General features: G+C 46.0%; 1 long non-coding RNA gene across 1 annotated transcript in view; it reads left to right on the top strand.

The window, feature by feature from the left end:
- Positions 1 to 10,958: 10,958 nt before the first annotated feature.
- Positions 10,959 to 15,349, top strand: part of LOC119362969 — a 6,739-nt gene continuing 2,348 nt past the window's right edge. The window contains exon 1 of the long non-coding RNA XR_005173690.1: positions 10,959 to 11,394. This is a non-coding gene — a long non-coding RNA (uncharacterized LOC119362969). The remainder of the gene's footprint in view (positions 11,395 to 15,349) is intronic.

Here is a 15,349-nt window from a genome sequence, read left to right as displayed (position 1 = left end):
CCTGGTTCAGGGGCTACTGAGGGAGTCCTGGATTAGGGGGTATCCGGACAACCGGACTATATACATCGTCCGGACTATTGAAGTGTGAAGATACAAGACTCAAGACTTCGGCCCGTGTCCGGATGGGACTCTCCTTTGCGTGGAAGACAAGCTTGGCAATCCGGATATTGGGTTTCCTTCCTTGTAACCGACTCCATGTAAACCTAGCCCTCTCCGGTGCCTATATAAACCGGAGAGGTTGGTCCTTAGAAGGCCGGTCACAATTACGATCATACCACCATAGGCTATCTCCTAGGGTTTAGCCTCTACGATCTCGTGGTAGATCTACCCTTGTACTACTCATATCTTCAATATTAATCAAGCAGGAAGTCGGGTTTTACCTCCATTGAGAGGGCCTGAACCTGGGTAAACATTGTGTCCCTCGCTTCCTGTTACCATCAGCCTAAGGCGCACAGATCGGGACCCCCTACCCAAGATCCACCGGTTTTGACACCGACACTCTCCTTTCCCGTATGGCCCATTAAGAACCAATACGAATTCCCATAACTCTCCGGTACTCTGAAAAATACCCGAATCACTTGGAACCTTTCTGATGTCCGGATATAGTCACCCAATATATCGATATTTATGTCTCGACCATTTCGAGACTCCTCGTCATGTCCCCGATCTCATCCAGGACTCTGAACTCCTTCGGTACATCAAAACTCATAAACTCATAATATAATTGTCATCGAAACCTTAAGCGTGCAGACCCTACGGGTTCGAGAACTATGTAGACATGACCGATACACGTCTCCGGTCAATAACCAATAGCAGAACCTGGATGCTCATATTGGCTCCTACATATTCTACGAAGATCTTTATCGGTCAAATCGCATAACAACATACGTTGTTCCCTTTGTCATCAGTATGTTACTTGCCCAAGATTCGATCGTCGGTATCTCAATACCTAGTTCAATCTCGTTACCGGCAAGTCTCTTTACTCGTTATGTAATGCATCATCCCGCAACTAACTCATTAGTCACATTGCTTGCAAGGCTTATAGTGATGTGCATTACCGAAAGGGCCCAGAGATACCTCTCTGACAATCGGAGTGACAAAACCTAATCTTGAAATACGCCAACTCAACATGTACCTTTGGAGACACCTGTAGATCTCCTTTATAATCACCCAGTTACGTTGTGACGTTTGGTAGCACACAAAGTGTTCCTCCGGTAAACGGGAGTTGCATAATCTCATAGTTGAAGGAACATGTATAAGTCATGAAGAAAGCAATAGCAACATACTAAACGATCAAGTGCTAAGCTAATGGAATGGGTCATGTCAATCACATCATTCTACTAATGATGTGATCCCGTTAATCAAATGACAACTCATGTCTATGGTTAGGAAACATAACCATCTTTGATTAATGAGCTAGTCAAGTAGAGGCATACTAGTGACATTATGTTTGTCTATGTATTCACACATGTATCATGTTTCCGGTTAATACAATTCTAGCATGAATAATAAACATTTATCATGAAATAAGGAAATAAATAATAACTTTATTATTGCCTCTAGGGCATATTTCCTTCAATAATCACTTGATTCAACTGGGAGTTAATCTTCCTGATGATAGTGTCATTGACAGAATTCTTCAATCACTGCCACCAAGCTACAAGAGCTTCATGATGAACTATAATATGCAAGGGATGGACAAGACTATTTCCGAGCTCTTCGCAATGCTAAAGGTTGCAGAGGTAGAAATCAAGAAGGAGCATCAAGTGTTGATGGTCAATAAGACCACCAGTTTCAAGAAAAAGGGTAAAGGGAAGAAGAAGGGGAACTTCAAGAAGAACAGCAAACAAGTTGCTGCTCAAGAGAAGAAACCTAAATCTGGACCTAAGCCTAAGACTGAGTGCTTCTACTGCAAGCAGACTGGTCACTGGAAGCGGAACTGCCCCAAGTATTTGGTGGATAAGAAGGATGGCAAGGTGAACAAAGGTATATGTGATATACATGTTATTGATGTGTACCTTACTAATGCTCGCAGTAGCACCTGGGTATTTGATACTGGTTCTGTTGCTAATATTTGCAACTCGAAACAGGGACTATGGATTAAGTGAAGATTGGCTAAGAACGAGGTGGCGATGCGCGTGGAAAATGGTTCCAAAGTCGATGTGATCGCGGTCGGCACGCTACCTCTACATCTACCTTCGGGATTAGTTTTAGACCTGAATAATTGTTATTTAGTGCCAGCGTTGAGCATGAACGTTATATCTGGATCTTGTTTGATGCGAGACGGTTATTCATTTAAATCAGAGAATAATGGTTGTTCTATTTATATGAGTAATATCTTTTATGGTCATGCACCCTTGAAGAGTGGTCTATTTTTATTAAATTTCGATAGTAGTGATACACATATTCATAATGTTGAAGCCAAAAGATGCAGAGTTGATAATGATAGTGCAACTTATTTGTGGCACTGCCATTTGGGTCATATTGGTGTAAAGTGCATGAAGAAAATCCATACTGATGGACTTCTAGAATCACTTGATTATGAATCACTTGGTACCTGCGAACCATGCCTCATGGGCAAGATGATTAAAACACCGTTCTCCGAAACTATGGAGCGAGCAACAGACTTGTTGGAAATCATACATACTGATATATGTGGTCCAATGAATGTTGAGGCTCGCGGCGGATATCGTCATTTTCTCACCTTCACAGATGATTTGAGCAGATATGGGTATATCTACTTAATGAAACACAAGTCTGAAACATTTGAAAAGTTCAAAAAATTTCAGAGTGAAGTGGAAAATCATCGTAACAATAAAATAAAGTTTCTAGAATCTGATCGTGGAGGAGAATATTTGAGTTACGAGTTTGGTTTACATTTGAAATAATGCAGAATAGTTTCGCAACTCACGCCACCCAGAACACCACAATGAAATGGTGTGTCCGAACATCGTAATCATACTTTACTAGATATGGTGCGATCTATGATGTCTCTTACTGATTTACCGCTATCGTTTTGGGGTTATGCTTTAGAGACGGCCGCATTCACGTTAAATAGGGCACCATCAAAATCCGTTGAGACAACACCTTATGAACTGTGGTTTGGCAAGAAACCAAAGTTGTCGTTTGTTAAAGTTTGGGGCTGCGATGCTTATGTGAAGAAACTTCAGCCAAATAAGGTCGAACCCAAATCGGACAAATGTGTCTTCATAGGATACCCAAAAGAGACTATTGGGTACACCTTCTATCACAGATCTGAAGGCAAGACTTTTGTTGCTAAAATCGGGTTCCTTTCTAGAAAAAGAGTTTCTCTCGAAAGAAGTGAGTGGGAGGAAAGTAGAACTTGATGAGGTAACTATACCTGCTCCCTTATTGGAAGGTAGTTCATCACAAGAACCGATTCCTGTGATAAATACACCAATTGGCGAGGAAGCTAATGATATTGATCATGAAACTTCAGATCAAGTTACTACCGAACCTCGTAGGTCAACCAGAGTAAGATCCACACCAGAGTGGTACGGTAATCCTATTCTGGAAGTCATGTTACTTGACCATGGTGAACCTACGAACTATGAGGAAGCGATGATGAGCCCAGATTCCGCAAAATGGCTTGAGGCCATGAAATCTGAGATGGGATCCATGTATGAGAACAAAGTATGGACTTTGGTTGACTTGCTCGATGATCGGCAAGCCATCGAGAATAAATGGATCTTCAAGAAGAAGACGAACGCTGATGGTAATGTAACTGTCTACAAAGCTCGACTTCTTGCGAAAGGTTTTCGACAAGTTCAAGGGGTTGACTACAATGAGACTTTCTCACCCGTAGCGATGCTTAAGTCTATCTGAATCATGCTAGCAATTGCCGCATTTTATGATTATGAAATATGGCAAATGGATATCAAAACTGCATTCCTGAATGGATTTCTAGAAGAAGAGTTGTATATGATGCAAGCAGAAGGTTTTGCCGATCCAAAAGGTGCTAACAAAGTGTGCAAGCTCCAGCGATCCATTTATGGACTGGTGCAAGCCTCTCGGAGTTGGAATAAACGCTTTGATAGTGTGATCAAAGCATATGGTTTTATACAGACTTTTGGAGAAGCTTGTATTTACAAGAAAGTGAGTGGGAGCTCTGTAGCATTTCTGATATTATATGTAGATGACATATTATTAATTGGAAGTGATATAGAATTTCTGGATAGCATAAAGGGATACTTGAATAAAAGTTTTTCGATGAAAGACCTCGGTGAAGCTGCTTACATATTGGGCATCAAGATCTATAGAGATAGATCAAGACGCTTAATTGGACTTTCACAAAGCACATACCTTGATAAAGTTTTGAAAAAGTTCAAAATGGATCATGCAAAGAAAGGGTTCTTGCCTGTATTACAAGGTGTGAAGTTGAGTCAGACTCAATGCCTGACCACATCAGAAGATAGAGAGAAAATGAAAGATGTTCCCTATGCTTCAGCCATAGGCTCTATCATGTATGCAATGTTGTGTACCAGACCTGATGTATGCTTAGCAATAAGTTTAGCAGGGAGGTACCAAAGTAATCTAGGAGTGGATCACTGGACAGCGGTCAAGAACATCTTAAAATACCTGAAAAGGACTAAGGATATGTTTCTCATTTATGGAGGTGACAAAGAGCTAGTCGTAAATGGTTATGTCGATGCAAGCTTTGACACTGATCCGGATGATTCTAAATCGCAAACCGGATACGTGTTTATATTGAACGGTGGAGCTGTCAGTTGGTGCAGTTCTAAACAAAGCGTCGTGGCGGGATCTACATGTGAAGCGGAGTACATAGATGCTTCGGAAGCAGCAAATGAAGGAGTCTAGATGAAGGAGTTCATTTCCGATCTAGGTGTCATACCTAGTGCATCGGGACCAATGAAGATCTTCTGTGATAATACTGGTGAAATTGCCTTGGCAAAGGAATCCAGATTTCACAAGAGGACCAAGCACATCAAGAGACGCTTCAATTCCATCCGGGACCAAGTCCAGGTGGGAGACATGGAGATTTGCAAGATACATACGGATCTGAATGTTGCAGACCCGTTGACTAAGCCTCTTCCACGAGCAAAACATGATCAGCACCAAGGCTCCATGGGTGTTAGAATCATTATTGTGTAATCTAGATTATTGATTCTAGTGCAAGTGGGAGACTAAAGGAAATATGCCCTAGAGGCAATAATAAAGTTATTATTTATTTCCTTATATCATGATAAATGTTTATTATTCATGCTAGAATTGTATTAACCGGAAACTTGGTACATGTGTGAATACATAGACAAACTTAATGTCACTAGTATGCCTCTACTTTACTAGCTCATTAATCAAAGATGGTTATGTTTCCTAACCATAGACATGAGTTGTCATTTGATTAACGGGATCACATCATTAGGAGAATGATGTGATTGACATGACCCATTCCGTTAGCTTAGCACTTGATCGTTTAGTATGTTGTTATTGCTTTCTTCATGACTTATACATGTTCCTACAACTATGAGATTATGAAACTCCCGTTTACCGGAGGAACACTTTGTGTGCTACCAAACGTCACAACGTAACTGGTTGATTATAAAGGAGCTCTACAGGTGTCTCCAAAGGTACATGTTGAGTTGGCGTATTTCGAGATTAGGTTTTGTCACTCCAATTGTCGGAGAGGTATCTCTGGGCCCTCTCGGTAATGCACATCACTATAAGACTTGCAAGCAATGTAACTAATGAGTTAGTTACGGAATGATGCATTACATAACGAGTGAAGAGACTTGCCGGTAACGAGATTGAACTAGGTATTGAGATACCAACGATCGAATCTCGGGCAAGTAACATACCGATGACAAAGGGAACAACGTATGTTGTTACGCGGTTTGACCGATAAAGATCTTCGTAGAATATTTAGGAGCCAATATGAGCATCCAGGTTTCGCTATTGGTTATTGACCGGAAACGTGTCTCGGTCATGTCTACATAGTTCTCGAACCCGTAGGGTCCGCACACTTAAGGTTTCGATGACAGTTATATTATGAGTTTATGAGTTTTGATGTACCGAAGGTTGTTCGGAGTCCCGGATGTGATTATGGACATGACGAGGAGTTTCAAAATGGTCGAGACATGAAGATTGTTATATTGGAAGCCTATATTTGGATATCGGAAAGGTTCCGGGTGAAATCGGGATTTTACCGGAGTACCGGGGGGTTACCGGACCCCCCCCCCCCCCGGGGGGGGCTTAATGGGCCTACATGGGCCTTAGTGGAAGAGAGGAGAGGCGGCCAGGGCTGGGCCGCGCGCCCCTCCCCCCTAGTCTGAATAGGACAATGAGAGGGGGGCGGCGCCCCCCTTTCCTTCCTCTCTCTCCCTCCTCTTTCCCCCTTCTCCAAGTCCAACAAGGAAAGGAGGGAGTCCTACTCCCGGTGGGAGTAGGACTCCCCATGGCGCGCCCCCTCCTAGGCCTGCCGCCCCCTCCCCCTTGCTCCTTTATATACGGGGGCAGGGGGGCACCTCTAGACACAACAATTGATCTCTTGATCTCTTAGCCATGTGCGGTGCCCCCCTCCACCATAGTCCTCCTCGATAATATTGTAGCGGTGCTTAGGCGAAGCCCTGCGACGGTAGAACATCAAGATCGTCACCACGCCGTCGTGCTGACGGAACTCTCCCTCGACACTCGGCTGGATCGGAGTACGAGGGACATCATTGAGCTGAACGTGTGCTAGAACTCGGAGGTGCCGTAGTTTCGGTGCTTGATCGGTCGGGCCGTGAAGACGTACGACTACATCAACCGCGTTGTTCTAACGCTTCCGCTTTCGGTCTACGAGGGTACATGGACAACACTCTCCCCTCTCGTTGCTATGCATCACCATGATCTTGCGTGTGCGTAGGATATGTTTTGAAATTACTACGTTCCCCAACAGCAAGAAGAAGAAGCGATGCGGATTGATGCTCGGCCAGCTTTGCATTCCATGCAACCGAGCTCTCGATAAGAAGTTGCCCATGAAAGACTAGTTTGTTGAGGTACCGACCTTTCCGGCTCATCTCTTCGTACGCGTTATCCAATGTGTAGGCATCTTTTTATTCGCATTGTGGAAGCTTGCGAGCAAAATTGTCGGTTCTTCACTCGTCGGTGAAATGTCGCTGGCTTGCTAGGATTTAGTGCATACAAAAAAATATCGGCGGCAATGCGAGCAATAGAATATGTCATTCCGGCCAATTACACCAATGAGTATCTTCGTATTGGAGAAGATACCATGATCAAATGTGTGCGGGTGTTTACAAAGGCATTGATCCGGGTATTTAATCCTGAGTACCTTCGAGCTCCCAATGAAGAGGACACAAAAATAGTAATGGCGGTGAATGAAGAAAGAGGATGGTCGAGCATTCTTGGTAGTGTGGATTGCATGCATTGAAACTGGAAGAACTATCCAAAGGCTTGGGCCGGGCACTACACCGGCCATCAACGCAAACAATTATTGTGCTCAAAGTTATGGCTTCGCATGACTTGTGGATTTAGCATTGCTTCTTTGGATTGCCGGGGGTCTCTCAATGATACCAATGTATTGCATAGGTCACATCTTTTTGCCCAGCTAGCTAGTGGAAATGCTCTGGCTTGCAACTACATGGTCAATGTACATGATATACCATGGGGTATTATCTTGCCGACAATATTTATCCTTTGTAGGCAACATTTGTGAAGACAATTAGTAAGCCGGTAGGCAATAAACAAACTATTTTGACCCAAGCACAAGAAGCATGCCGAAAAGATATTGAGAAGGCATTTCGTATGTTGCAAGCTCAGTTTGCCATTGTTCGAGGTCCTGCTCGCTTCTGAGATAAGTAATCCCTCTCAAGCATCATGACTCCATGTGTAATTCTACACAATATGATCATCAAGGATTAGCGGGATTTAATCTTGGAGTTTTCCTATGACAACATTGGTAGCTGTGTCAAGCCTACCAGAAACCTAGATGAGATCAATGCATTTCTTAAGACCTACCGACAGATTGAAGACCGTGACAAACACCAACAGCTCCGCAGTGATCTCATTGATCATGAGTGGCAGTTGAATGGGTAATTGACTCCCATTTTATTGATTTGATCTATTTAATTTCATATGTGATTTGAACATTTATTTTAATTCCGGACGATTTGTTATTGTAATAATTTTGAACCATTTGTTATTTAGATTTGAACATTTGTTGTATTCGAGATAATTACTGAATTGTATGATGTTAAAACATTTATGTTTCGTATGCATTATTTTTTATTTAAGTTTATATTGCCTAAATTAATGATTTATGGTACTCCCTTCGTTTTTATTTACTCTGCATATTAGCTTTGGTCAAAGCCAAACTTTGTAAACTTCGACAAAGTTTATAGACAAAAATATTAACATATAGAATAACAAATCAATATCATTAGATTCATTATTGAATATACTTTCACATCATATATATTTGTTATTGTAAATGTTCATTTTTTTCTATAAATTTGGTCAAACTTTATGAAGTTTGACTTCATTTAAATCTAATATGCGGACTAAATAAAAACGGAGGGAGTACGAATTTGCAGTGTCGTGTGATGTCCATCGGAAGAGATGTGTGATATCTTGTACCTAAAAATTTACGGTACACATTTGCGGCATCTGTTCTGTCTGACACACCGCAGTACAAATTTGGGAGCCGTAAACGGTTTTTGCGGGTCTATATAATGCGCTAAGAGCATCTCTAGCAGACCACTTAGAACCGCGACTCCTTATAACCGGGATAAGGCCGAGAAAAGCGTGTTTTAAGGGCCGGAAGTGGCTGCGGCCAAACAGACTCCACAAACCCGAACGGTATAGGAGAATATCTTTGCGGGGTCTGTTCAGTGCGCTGCTACTTCCTGCCCTTGAAACACTTGGTTTTCATCATTTTCCACATATATGTCATATTCTACCTAATAATAAAGCACGTAGGGTTTCTGCCCGTCCGTCGCGCCAATTTGCAAAAAAGCCCCTGCATTTTCAGGAAATCAACCCGCAATCCAGATTTAAGTCACACCGAACCGTTATTTTACAGCTTTCCAAAGCCCCCCTGACTTTTTAGGTATTCCATCCGCGAATCATATTTAAGTCAAACAAATGCTTTTCTAAACCATCCATATCTTTTAAACCGTAACTCTGATTTAAAACATGTTATATATGAAATTTGATTAGAAAAATATGTAGAATATGAATATAAGATTATTTTGACCTGTTAAGTATTTATAAATATTATTTTAGAAGATATTTAATTCAAATAAATGGTTTTCTAAATTATACGTATCTTTTAAACCGTAACTCTGATTTTAATATGTTATATATGAAATTTAATTAGAAACATGTGTGAAATCTGTATATGATGTTAATTTTACCTATTAAATAAATTTTAATATTGTTTTGGAAGAAAACTTATAACTATAGCGCACGATCCATTTTTCTTTCATACAGGCGGCGATCCGGATTGCAAATAAACACCCACTATAATCATATAGGGAAAATAAAACATCGAGAACTACACATGCATACCTCTGAATACATCGCAGGGGAAAATAACAGATTTCTCATCACGAGTGTGAGAGAAAGCGAGAGAGAGGGAGAGGGAGGAGAGAGGGAGAGAGAGCCGTCTTAGGATTAACCACATTCTAACACGTTTTGGTTTGTGTGAACACTAAGGCCATCGCCGGCGAAGGTGAGAAGAAGGATAAGCGGCAACACAAATATGATGCGTCGCTAAAATAAAGGAGATGGACCTATTGTCGTCTTGAGTGATGGTTGTTCGGTTAAGAGTGTGTGTTGTATTTTTTCTCCCGTTGCAACGCACGGGCTCTTTCGCTAGTAGTACTAGTAGAAAATAATACTCTGGGTGAGGAATAGTTATTCTTCACCCCCCTCTATTTTACCACCAATACACTGTAATTTTACGCTCCGTAAGTTTTATCTTATTTCTGACGTAAAAAGAGACCGTAAAAAAATATATAATCACCGTAAAAAATATTTTACATTATGTAAAATTACAAACGTAAAAATATAGTGTAAAATATACATAAACTCCAAATTTTCTTGTCTTATGATATATATTTTTATTTTTCTTATACCAAATTTTACGTAGTGAATCAATAGGAATGTAACTATTTGAATTCCAAATGTAATTTAATTATGAAGTGATCGTAAGATTACCTCGGGTGAAGAATAACTTATTCTGCACCCTGGGTGATGAATAACATCACTATATATATAGTGCCACAATTGATCCACACAGTTTCTTCTTCTTCCTCTCCTCGAGTTCCTTCAAGGCGAGAACCGCCACCATTTGCTACCGATGGCTTTCGAGCAGCGTATCTATGTCTGAATCGCCGGACGAGGAGGAATCCTCAAGCAAAAATTCCACAGCCGAGCTCAAATCCATCTACAAAACCGCGAGCAAATAGATGAATCAGGCGGCGACCCTGTGGTTGCGGACAAGGAGCAAGCAAATACTCACCGGCAGATCGGGGGGGTGGGGGTGGCAACTCGGTGGCGGTGCGTTCGCGCCGGGAGTGGTCGATATGGCGCGGCGGCTGCTCAGTGGGGGCACGTCGGTGGGGGAGGCGGCGGATCCGGGGCTACGTCGCATCGGTAGCAACTTGCCGCCGCCATGGCCGGAATCTGTGGCAGCGGGGCGGCGGCGACGGTGGCAGCCGAGAGAGAAGTGAGGGAGAAGAAAGCGCGCGTGAAATGCCCGCCACACCAACCTTTTTGTCCGATATATGGCATGCTCATGTCGAGCCACGAAACTGGGACTTCTCGGGTCAGGGGGATTTTTCTGCGCCCTCAAATTTTTTACGATTTCAGAGCGAATAAGGAGACTGGTTGGAATGTTTTTTTCTAGTGAAACCGTAAAGTGATGGTTATTTTAAGGATCCGCTTTTTTTAAGAGGTGTGCGAGAGAAGGGTGTGAATCGGCGTGAAGGGTTTCCAGGGTTCGATCTCTTTCCCCTCGCCCTTCCAGCCCCGCTAGGATTCTCCCCGCACCCGATCGCCTCTCCCCATCTGGACTAGAACATAGCCGCGCCGCTGACCTGGGACGGGGAGGGGGAGCACCACCGGCCACCGTAACGACCTGCCCGCAGGGATCTGGCGTCGGCGTAAGTTGTCATCTCCCCCTCGCGGTTCTTGCATCGCGCAGCCAGGGGCCACCCCCTGGCGGTCCTGCCCTGCTCCCTCCACCCCAAGCAATCGGCGACGACTGCCCGCGCGGCCGTGCCGTTGTGTTGCCGGCCGACTATCCTGCGTCTCCTCTCCCCAAGGCTCCAGCACTCCTTCGCTGACCACCCTGCCTGCCGGGTTGCCGGACAGAATTTTATTGAGGCCAGCCACATCACACATAGCACGCAGGTAAACTAATATCTTCCCCCAAATTCCCCATTTAATAAGCAATAGCCTTACTTTGTTTAGTTCCTTATTACATCTAGTGATAAGTAGTATCCTGATCTCAACAATTGATGCTTATTTAGTTATTTTAGTTCTCCTTGTTTTTGTTGTAATTGTAGAACAAACTAGAGAGTGACTATTTCTATTTGTGTAGAACTGTGTGAGGGCCGATGAACCCTAGAGGGGATCGGTCGCACGGAAGGGGAATTGGATGTGAGGAGAGGAGCAGAGTAGGTGACGTAGACGAAAGGGGATGAGAGGATTCCAGACTTATCTCATTTCATGCCTGATTCGGTGTCCAAGCACACACACGCGGCCCAAACTGTCCACGGGCTCAAGCCCACATCAATACAGCCTACTCATACTCTCCTCTCCTCCTACTTGTCCCCCGATACATGGGTACCAGGTGTGACATTTGCCCCTCCTTGAGCGAGAGCCTCGTCTTCCCAGGAAGGTGCCGTTGGGTAGCGGTGCCATAGCATGTTGTATTCCTCCCAAGTTGCAGACTCTGGAGATAGTGACGACCATTGCACGCGCACCTGCACAGTGGAGCTGCTCCCTTTCTTGACCAACTGACGATCCAGGATGGCGATGGGTTGTGTGAAGCAGCGGTGAGGTCCGGGGCGCATGGTAGCTCGGAGAAGACCGGTGAGTAATCCGGCGTGAAGGGCTTAAGCTGGGAAACATGAAAGACAGGGTGGATGCGACTGTCGTCTGGCAGCTGGAGCTTGTACGCCATGGCACCGATGTGTTGCAGAATGGTGTAGGCGCCGACGAATTTGTAGGCGAGCTTGGGACAAGGGCGGTTGGCCACCTTTGACTGAACGTAAGGTTGCAGCTTGAGCAGTACTTGTTCCCCTTCCACGAATGATCACTTTGTCGTGTTCTTGTGTGCTTTGTGCTTGCACCTGTTCTGAGCGCGTACCAGCTGCGCCCGCAGCCTGTTAGTGTGTGTCGCCCAATCCAGATCCTCGCCCGCTTCCTCTGGCAAGTTGGTGGCGAGTGTTGGCAAACCACCAGAATTGGGCTCCTTGCCGTACATTGCTTCGAAGGGAGAAATGTTCAGCGAAGAATGGTAAGTTGTATTGTACCAAAACTTCGCTGTCGGCAGCACTTGGGCCATTGCTTGGGTGTGTCGTGGATGGCACAACACAAGTACATCTTGAGACACTGGTTCATGCGCTCGCTTTGGCCATCCGTCTACGGGTGATACGCCGTTGAATATTTGACCTTGGTGCCGGCGGCGTCAAGGAGGCGCACCATATGTTGCTGGTGTAGATGCGGTCGCGATCAGGGACGCTGGAGTGTGGAACGCCGTGCAGCTTGATAATTTTGTCCAAGGTATTGCGACTGTGGCAACCGTGAAGGGGTGACGCAGAGGCACAAAGTGTGCGTATTTGGTGAACCGGTCCACGACGACCATGATGACCTCGTAGCCCTCGAACGCCGGCAGTCCCCCAATGAAGTCCATCGTGAGGTCATGCCATGGCTCAGTGGGCACGGGAAGGGGTTGGAGCAGCCTGCGCGTCTTGGTGTGTTTGTGCTTGGCGTGCTGGCACATTGCGCACTGGGAACGAAATCCTCCACGACCTGCTTGAGGCCATGCCAGGCGAAGTGTGTTCTTCACGCACTGGTATGTCGCCGTCACGCTAGAGTGGCCACTGACAGCGCTTGCGTGGATGGCGTTGACCGGCTTGGTTTGGAGGGTCGTGTTGTTACCAATCCATAGCTTGTCATGGAAGCGGATGACGCCCTGGCATACCTCGTATCCATGCTCGTCGGTGCTGTAGATGGCCAGGTGTTGCAGCGGGTCTTGCGCATTGGCGTCAGTCTCGTACGAGTTGGTGACCTCCTAAAGCCATTGGGGTTGACAGATCGACAAGGCATCGAGAGAGGAGGTGTCCAACACCCGGGAGTGTGTCCGCCGCGCCATTGTCGACGCCGCGCAGGTACTTGAAGGAAAATTGGAGGTACCTGAAGGAAAATTGGAGCCCTACGAGCTTGGACATCGCCTTGCGTTGCAGCTTTGTGTCAAGCTGCTGCTCGCCCAGACTGCACAAGCTCTTGTGGTCCATGACGATGACGAATGGAGCTCGCTGGAAGTAGGTGCACCATTTGTTGATTGCCATGATCATCGTGAGGAATTCCTTCTCGTAGATGGAGAGGCGCTGATTTCACACTCCCAGTGCCTTGCTGAGATAAGCAATTGGGTGGCCGTCCCGCACCAGTACTGCCCCCACACTGGTGTCGCAAGCATCCCCTTTGATGGAGAAGGGACGCTAGAAATCCGGGAGGGCGAGTACCGGCGTGTTCACCTTGGCATCCTTGAGCAGCTCGAATGCAGCTTGAGCTTGTTCGGTCCAAGCAAATCCTTTCTTGCTGAGGAGCTATGTAAGTAGCTTGGCAATGATTCCGTAGCAGGGGATGAATTTTCGATAGTACCCCGTGAGCCTGAGGAATCTGCGCAATTGTGTGGCATTTGTTGGGGTAGGCCACGTTCACATTGCACTTGTTTTGCTCGTGTCTATCGCCATGCTCTGCTTGGAGATCATGTGTCCCAGGTATTCGTTGCGAGGCTGCACGAAGGAACACTTCAACTCCTTGGCATATAGTTGATGTTGGCGCAGAATTGCGAAGACGGTGCGCAGGTGTTCCAGATGATCCTGTAGGGATTGACTAAAAACAAAGATGTCATCTGGTGCTGGTTTGGGCACGGCGATGGCGCGCGGCGTGGATACGGCCGGTAGGTGCCGGTGTTGTTGTAGGAGGCCGACCTGGTGTTGGTGATGTATATGGCAGTAGGTGTTGCCGTCCTGCAGGCGCTAGTCGTAGACGGGGATGCTGGTGTTCAAGCTCCTCTTCTTGAATGCATGCAAAAACTGTTGCATGAGTGATGCTTGTTGGTGCCTGAATGTGCATGGTCGTGTGCATTTCGTCCTTCAGACCCAACGGGAATTGAGTGACAAAGAATCTCGGATTGAGGGTGGCATCCAGAGCATCAAATTTTACATGTAAACCTTGAATTGTTGTATGTCCTCAACCACACTGCCTGTCTGTCGGAGCTGCAGGAGGTTGTGCATCATGGATTCGAATTCCTCTGGTCCGAATTCCTCTAGCGCACGCCGAACATCTCCTAATCCAGCACTAGATGTTGCTGGCGAAATGCCTGTAGCTAGGGCGCGACGTGGCCCTCCACATAGAGCGCCCCGGTAGCCACCTAGTTTGGCGGCAGCACGCAGTAGAGCTCACAAGTATGCCAAGCAACGGTCGAGCCAGACGCGCGGGCACTCGCCATCGAAGTGGAGAAAATTGTGCTTCGGCGGCTTAGTGAAGGAATCATCTCATGGCTAAAGCGGGTGGACGCACTCCGGTGTTATAGGCGGTTGCTCTGGCCTGGATAGGAGGGGTGGGCCGTCATTGGTAAGTCGGGTGAACTGTAGGTTGCCGGTGAATGCTTGCGGAATTTGCAGCACGCTTGTAGGTGGAGCCGTGCATGGATCCGGCGGTGGTGGTGTGAGCGCTGGTTGGTGGGGCCCTTCCTTGTTCGTCGGGGTGCGGAGCATGGTCTCCGGTGGGTTGTTAATTTTTGCTCAGGAGGAGGGAACCGACGAGGCCGATGCTCGCGCCAAATGGTGCGGGCGCTATGCACGGACTCATAGAGCACCCGCTGCTCTTCGACGAAACCCGGATCGTCCCCAGCCATAGTGGCGACGGCCTACTTGCTCGCCTGCTTGTCAAAGATCTGGCTCTCCACGAGTAGGTGCTGCTCGAGGAGCTGTAGATTGTACCGCTACTCCCGTAGCATCCGAAACGCGGAGAGCGGTGGCGCTGCCTGCTCAGACCGCTCGTCCTCCGCCATGGCCGCGTTGTACTGCGCCTGTGCGAAGGCGAAGCCCGCAACTTTGGCGGGAGAGGGGGG

Source organism: Triticum dicoccoides, chromosome 2B (genome assembly GCF_002162155.2).
Source record: "Triticum dicoccoides isolate Atlit2015 ecotype Zavitan chromosome 2B, WEW_v2.0, whole genome shotgun sequence".
NCBI lineage: Eukaryota > Viridiplantae > Streptophyta > Magnoliopsida > Poales > Poaceae > Triticum > Triticum dicoccoides.
This window is presented reverse-complemented; position numbering and strand designations above follow the sequence as displayed.